This window comes from Alligator sinensis, unplaced genomic scaffold (genome assembly GCF_000455745.1).
Source record: "Alligator sinensis unplaced genomic scaffold, ASM45574v1 scaffold203_1, whole genome shotgun sequence".
NCBI lineage: Eukaryota > Metazoa > Chordata > Crocodylia > Alligatoridae > Alligator > Alligator sinensis.
The window spans coordinates 3535829-3542909 of NW_005841949.1; the positions used below are offsets into that span (position 1 = coordinate 3535829).

Genomic DNA, 7081 nt, shown 5'->3' on the forward strand with positions numbered 1-7081 from the left:
TGGAGCCACTGAAGCCTCGGTGCTCCCTGCCCTAGGCTGGGATCTGGTGCGTTTGGACCCCATCATCGAAGCCATGCCCATGGCCTACATTGGCAGTGGCTGGCATGGAGGAGACTGGCTGGTGCTGGTGCCAGGAGTGCTGGCATGGGAAAGTGGATCCCCCTCTTCCACATCCCCTCACCTCTGCACTTTGGCCTCCCTGACTTTGCTCACCAGCACCTGCATCCAGTGATCAAGGGTTTTTGGGCTGCCAGTGCACATGCTCCCTTTCACCCTTGGGTCGCACATGCCTGCCATCATGTGGACTGTACTGAACTGCAAGGGATATAGCCATCTCCTGATGCCCTCCTTCAGTCACCTCACCAGGGCCTGTACATCTGGTGACAGTGGCCTGCCCCAGCCAGGAACATTGATCCCTTCTCCATTTGGTTCTCCAGTTCCCTCACTAGGGGGATCACCTGGCTGAGGAGGGCATCGCTAGTGCTAAGGGTCTTGGTGGCCTCGAGGAAGGGCTTGAGGACCACCAACATCTGGGAGATGGTACCCCAGTCAGCTCTGTTCAGGGGGGCGCTGATCCCTATCTCACCAAGCAAGGCCATATCATGGATGGCCTTCTGTTGCCCCACCAGCATCTGGAGCATCAGGTATGTGGAGTTCCACCGAGTCTCCACATCCTACGTGATTCTGTGCTGCAGGATGCTGAACTCTGCCTGTTTCTCCCACAGCATCTTGACCCACTTGATGCTGCGATGGAAGTAGCCCGCCACCTTCCTGCATTTTGCAATCAGCTGGCTTGTAGCAGTACTGGTGGCAGCGCCATTACCAGTAGTCCTGTCCCCCTCCAAGGCATCCCTCACTATTAGGTGCAGCCTGTGTACCACACAGTTGATACCAACAAAGTTGGCATCATGGACAGCCTTCACCATATTGGCCCCATTGTCGAGTGGGACTCATCCAGCACTTTGGCTTGCAGTAGAGCCCACTGACGGCCTGACTGATCGCACCAGTGCCCCGTCTGGGAGAGGTAGGCGTGATTGCCACCCTGCTGCTCCAGATGTCGGAGGTGAAGTGCAAGGCTACCAGCAGCCCTGCCTTGCGCAGATCTTGCCTGAATGCCTCATACAGAGAGGGCACCACCGCCCTGCTAAAGGTGGTGCATGTGGGCACTTTGTAAAATGGGGCCAGAAATGCTACGAATTGCCTGAATCCTGGTTGCTCAACTAGGGAGAAGGGCTGGCTATCCAGAGCAAGCATCTCCCCAATGCTCTGGGTGATCTCAGGCACCTTGGGAACGCACCCCACTTTCTGTCCACCTTTCCCCCACTGGTCCAGGGTGGCCTGCCTCTGGCTTGAAGGCAAGGGGGCTTTGGAATGAGTGCAGGACTTCCCTTTTGGCACTTGCACCGGTGCCAGGCTGAGCAGCAGAAAGAAAGGCAAGGGGATGGTGCCTCCTCAGATGCAACAGCACAGCCATGGTGGAGAAGTGTCTCACATCCTTGTCCCAGCTCCTGTCCCTTCAGCAGTGCTGGCAGATGGCAGCAGCCTCCTCTGAGATGCTGCTTTCCAGAGGAGACTTGGGCCTAGGGGAAGTGTGAGGGGTGTGGAACACTAACTCTGCTTCCCACTCAGTCCCCAGAGTTGCTTGAGCCAGCGCACACAGCATCCCTGGTTCCAGCTCCAGCTCCTCCTTTGGCAGTGGGAGGCTCACACTGACTGCTGAAATTGGAGTGGAAGAGGCAGTGATTCCACAGCTGTTGCCCACTTCTGGACTAAGTGGAGGTGGTGGCAGTACAGGGACATTAGGTGTAGACACTGCTCCCACCTCCTGGCTTCCAGTAGCAGCACTGATGCCAGGGCTGTTCAGGAATAGAATGCATCTGTGTTTGGGAAGGGGGGAAGCTCACAGCTCTAGCTCTCTCCCTACCCCCTCTCCCTCCTCTGCCAGAAGACCGGGCACCTGCCTTTCCAGGATGCTTCATCCTGATCTTTCCTGTGCTGCAAGAAGGTCTCTCTGTGTGTGTGAATCCTTTTGTATATCTGTCGGTCTTGTTCTCCTGTGAATATCTATGTCTATCTTGTGGTGTGAATGAAATTGTGTGCGTGTCTTCTTTTGGCTCTCACTATATTGAGTATCTTGTGGTGTGAATGTAATTATTTGCGTGTCTTCCTGTGTCTCTATATTATCTGTGTCTTGCTCTTCTGTAAATATCTGCCTGTCTTCTTCCACTGTGAAGTTTTTCCCCTATATTCTGGGTCTCTGTGTATGCACACGCATGCATGGAAGCAATCTGTGCCTTCCTGCACAGTGATAGATAACAATGGCTGGGAAAACACAACTGTCTTTTTGCAAAGTTTTCCAAACAAGTTCCCAAAAAATAATTCAAAGAAATAAATTGAGTTGTAATACTACTAATAATTTAACTGAATAGCCAAGCTAAACCCTAACCACTCCTTTATAACATGAAAAAGCAGTAGGCAGGTCTCAGTCACAGTGTTCCTCTCTCTCACAGCTGCTGACAGGGAACAAGCTGCAAAAGGCAGCTTTCAGTTTCCAGAAGGGCTGGAAACAGGGGGTTTTTATACTTTTTTTAGTCGCATCCCACAGACGCTGCCATTGGAGAGGTAGCCAGGGAGAAATCCTTCTCACTGGCTATCTACAGACAGACAGTCTTCCCCCCCCCACCTCTTCTAATTTGCCTCAAAATGGCTGAAGTGGCTTAAAGCACTTTGGATGCCCCTGACCTGCTCCGGACACCATTACTGGGATCCTGCTTTGACCCAGAAGGGACTCTTCAGATGCTGAAGCGGGATCTAAAGACTCCCACAGCCCTAGCAGATATTATCATCTTGAGGTTGAAAGTAATCTATAGCTTTGTAGCACTGTCCACATCTGACAGCTGAGAAATACAATCAAGTTTGTCTTATTTTAGCAGACCTCACCATCATCTTAGAAGAAAACTGAAGGTTAAAAATAACCCCTCTTTTCTCAGAAGTCAAGGTAACTGTCATTGTTTTCAGTGGGACTTCAATTCATCACAGAATCAATAGCATCAATATCCACATGAATACTGGCATTAGTATTGCTGTATTACTGCTGGAATTTGAATGACCATCTTATTAAATCCAGCTATTGAATCCAAAAACCAACAGCAGTTAGAGTTGTTTTAAACCAGTGTTGGAAAATACTATAACACAGGGGTCAGCAACTCCTGGTATGCATGTCAGAGCATGATGTGTGAAGGCATTTTGTTTGGCATATGCACCTTGGAGTAGATGGCAGGGAAGAGGCTAGGGCTGTGCTGCTACAGCAAGGATTGTGCACCTCCAGGCAGACAACAGGGGAGCTGTGAAGGGCCCATGCACCCATGAGTGGCAATGAGCCAGGTTGGGGCTCCACAGACATGGTATAGGTGCTTGTGAACAGCTCAGGTTCCATGGTGGGCAACAGGGGAGTGCCCAGAGCCCAGGCTGGCTTTGGCAGGCAGCTGGGATGCTACAAGCAGCTGCACCAAGATTCACAGAGCCCCAGCCTGGCTCCTTACCGGTGATGGATGCACAAGTGCATCAGGGTAGATGGTAGGAGAGCCATGAAAGGCCCGATCCTTGTTGTGGCACTGCAGCCCAGCCCCTTCCTCACCGTCTGCCCCAAGGTGCCTATGCACCCGCCACCAGGAACAGCTCTGCGGACCCCGGTGTAGCCACATGCAGCCTCCTGGCTGCCTGCCACAACCAGCCCAGGCTCTGGGTAGTCCCCTGCCTTCTGCCACAAAGCCTGGCCTTCTCACAGCAGGCAATGGGGAGGCTGCAAGCAATTGCACCAGGGCTGCAGAGCACCCAGCCCAGCTCACTGCTGGTGGCAGGTGCACATGCACCTCAGGGCAGACAGCAAGGAAGGGGCCAGGACTACACTTCCACAACAAGGATTGGGACCCTTGCAACTCCCCTACCATCTGTTCCTGGCACGCCAACATCTTACAAGTCAAGGTTGAGGTTTTTTGGCACTCCACCCAGAAGCCTTGCCGACCCTTGCTACTAACAAAAATGCCAACAATATATTAGATAGCAATGTTGCAATATTTATTAATGAGCATAAAGCAACTTCAGTTGATCTAGTTGCTTATACTGGACTAAGGTAAATTCTAGCTATCCTATGCTGGCTGGCTCCAGCAGATGAGCTCATACTAGCAAATAATCCATTTTCCCTTCCTCTTTTTACCCCACTTAATCTCTCATTACAGCATCTTCTTCTGAATTCTAGAAACTGATCAAATCTAGCTCAAAGTTTTCACATGTACCTACCTTGCTTCTCCCCAAACAATGAAGCTTCCTTTGCCCATTCTTAGCAAGTTTTACTCTAGACCACCCAGAGCCAGTATTTGGCATACTAGCCTGTCTATTTTACCCACCCCGTGGCTCACCATGCTCCATCCTGCCAACATTAGGCCTTTTTACTGTTTGTCTGCCTCTGCTTAAACCTTGGTTTCCTGAAAGATTGTTTTGCTTGTACCCAATATGATAAAAATCCCATAGCCTACTGCAGAATAACTGTACCTTTCATAATTCATTCAAAGTACCTGAAAACCTCAGTCATAGACTAGGATACCATTGTATTAAGAGCAAAGCCAAAAGATAGTTCCAGCCCCGAAGAGCTTCCCAATTTAAATGTGAAAGAAGAAACAACCAATGGATATAGACAGAGAGAGGAGTACAGAGAAACTAGAGCATAGTGGTTTGCATGATCAACTGCAGTCCTAGCACACCAGCACCTTAACTGTTACCAAGCTTTGTGTAAGCCTCATGGCAGAGGAGAGTTTGAAGGAAGTATTTGGAGAAGCATAGTGAGGCAGTATTGTTGATGTTTTCAGGAAGCTCCTTTGAAGTGGATGAGAAAGCATGAAGACTTTACCTGAAAATTAAATGGTCCTTTTGCCAGTGAGTAATGCAATAGTAAGTAGGATCCCACTCTCTTTCTGGGTCTTGGTTGAAAATTCCCCTGAGGTTTCTTCTCCTTCTAAGAATCCAGATATCGAAGGAAGGTAAGCTCAGCTTGGGACCCTGCTGACTGAACAAAGAAAACAAAGGTCTAGCCATGCCAGTTAGGCCTATACATAAAATCAGATCAATAACCAATGTCACTGTAGCAGGGTGGGGCCCCTAAGAGTGGCCATGTTATTCCTAGGCTCCTTAACTGTGCCAGTCTTGCCCTATAGGCACCCTCTATTTCACCCATCATGTCTTGTTGGCATGATTAATATAGGGAGGCTGCTCTCAATTTTTAGGTTTGGACACAGTCTGGCTAGATTCTATTAAACCCTGTTATTCATAGACCCCCTGGCATCCCACTTCACGGTGGACAGTTCCCGAGTCTCTCAGCCTTAATGGCTATGTGTGGCTCCAACCACCCCTTTACCAAGCCCCAAGCCTCACAGATGGCACTGATGTTGTCCTGTCTGGGCCTTGCTCTGATTTGGCCCCCCTTGTCCTCTCTGCAGCCCTGTCTCAGCACCTCACTAGCACCTGGGGTCCCCACTCTAGTGGACCCCCAATGAGGCCTCCTCCTTCCCCAGATAGCCTCACCCAAACCACCAATTTTAATCAGACAGAACAAACAACAGCCAGCCACCATGAGCCCCTGGGCTGTAACAACACAAAACTCAAGTCATGCTCTGCCCCTTTAAAAGAGTAAAACTCCCTCTCTGAAGTTTGGTGCCTAGTAGGCAAGGATACCTTATGGGCTCCTGGTGTCCCCTTTGTTCTAAGGGTAGCATATCCACCAACTATAACATCTCTGACACCCACCCTCCCTAGAGGCTCCTTCCCCTTCAACTGCTAGTAGGAAACTAACTGCCTAGCCCCAGCGCTAGGGTTTATATGGGCCTAGGGCCCTGCCTCCTCCGGCCAGCTGACCAGGTGCAAGTGCAGCCAATTCCCTCATTAACTGGTTGTCATGTCAACCTGCACCTGGGTTCTTATCTGGCTGTATGTGCTCTCTACCCGGGCAATCTCTGCTCTAAGAGGAGTAGGTACCTTGGTGCTCTGTGACAGTCACTATGGTGGCAGTGTAGACAGTTATATCAGCAAAATAATCCACATGCCTGTATGGTTTATTCTCTTCAGTGAGCTGGTTTAAGCCATGCTATCAAAAGAATTCTTGTGTCTGCATCTCCATTAGCAGTCTTTGTTGCCATGGGTTTCTCTTCTAAGTGCAGATAAATGTTATGGTTCTGAATCATAGTGGTTCCCAGGTCTTCTCACTTTAGGTTTCCTTTACCTCTCGCTTTTCAGGATGATTTGTGGGGAGGATAACCAGGCCCCTGCTTCTTCACTGCTTCTTTATAACAGAAAAAGAGATCCTGAGAAGGTTTATTTATTTATCTCTCTGGTTTTTTTTAGGATTTGCATATTGTTTCTTTTAGAAAGGGTCTGTGGGCTACTAGCAAGCTGGTAGAATTTTTAATATCATAGCTGCCAAGACAGTAAAACAGTTTGAGATCAGATTATTTTTCAGAGTGTTTTCTCAGTTATTTATTTAGTTTTGCTCTCTGTTCACATTTAACAAACAGCTGAGAGGCAAAATCTCCATGGTAAACATGCTTGCATCCTTTGTCAGGCTGTTTGCAGAATTGGAGTCAGTAGCAGACTCAAATCCTAGGTGCATGTTCTCAACTATACAGGAGGATAGTGACAGCTGAAATTATGTCTGTATGATAAAGGTGCTTGCTGAAAGCTCTGTGAAAATTAGACCAAGTGTTTTTCTGTCATTTGTTCAGTTATTAAGCTATATGTTGTTGTTAAGAGCCTAATTAAAGTCAAAGAGTAACGAGGCCTAGTAAATTTAGCAAGGCCTTGTAGAAGTAGTGGTAGGCCCTCTGGCATAGTAAAAATTAACCTTATAAGAAGAATGCAAGGCTTGTACTGCTATTAGTCAGTCCTAAGGAAAGTTTGCAATGGGAGAATCTGGATGGCTGTAAATTATCAGCATAGCTCAGAAGTTATAAATTGGCTAGCACATCCGGAAATCATTTAGAAGGAAGATGCAGCTCTGTAAAAGAAGCTACTGGTTTAAGATTAGCTGCTGACC

General features: G+C 48.6%; 1 long non-coding RNA gene across 1 annotated transcript in view; it reads right to left on the reverse strand.

The window, feature by feature from the left end:
• LOC102386166 overlaps nt 1–5791 on the reverse strand; it is a 13450-nt gene extending 7659 nt beyond the window's left edge. Inside the window, exons 1-2 of the long non-coding RNA XR_323414.1 lie at nt 5728–5791; nt 4907–5062 (exon numbers count right to left, since the gene is read on the reverse strand). This is a non-coding gene — a long non-coding RNA (uncharacterized LOC102386166). The remainder of the gene's footprint in view (nt 1–4906; nt 5063–5727) is intronic.
• Between the last annotated feature and the right edge of the window lie 1290 nt (nt 5792–7081).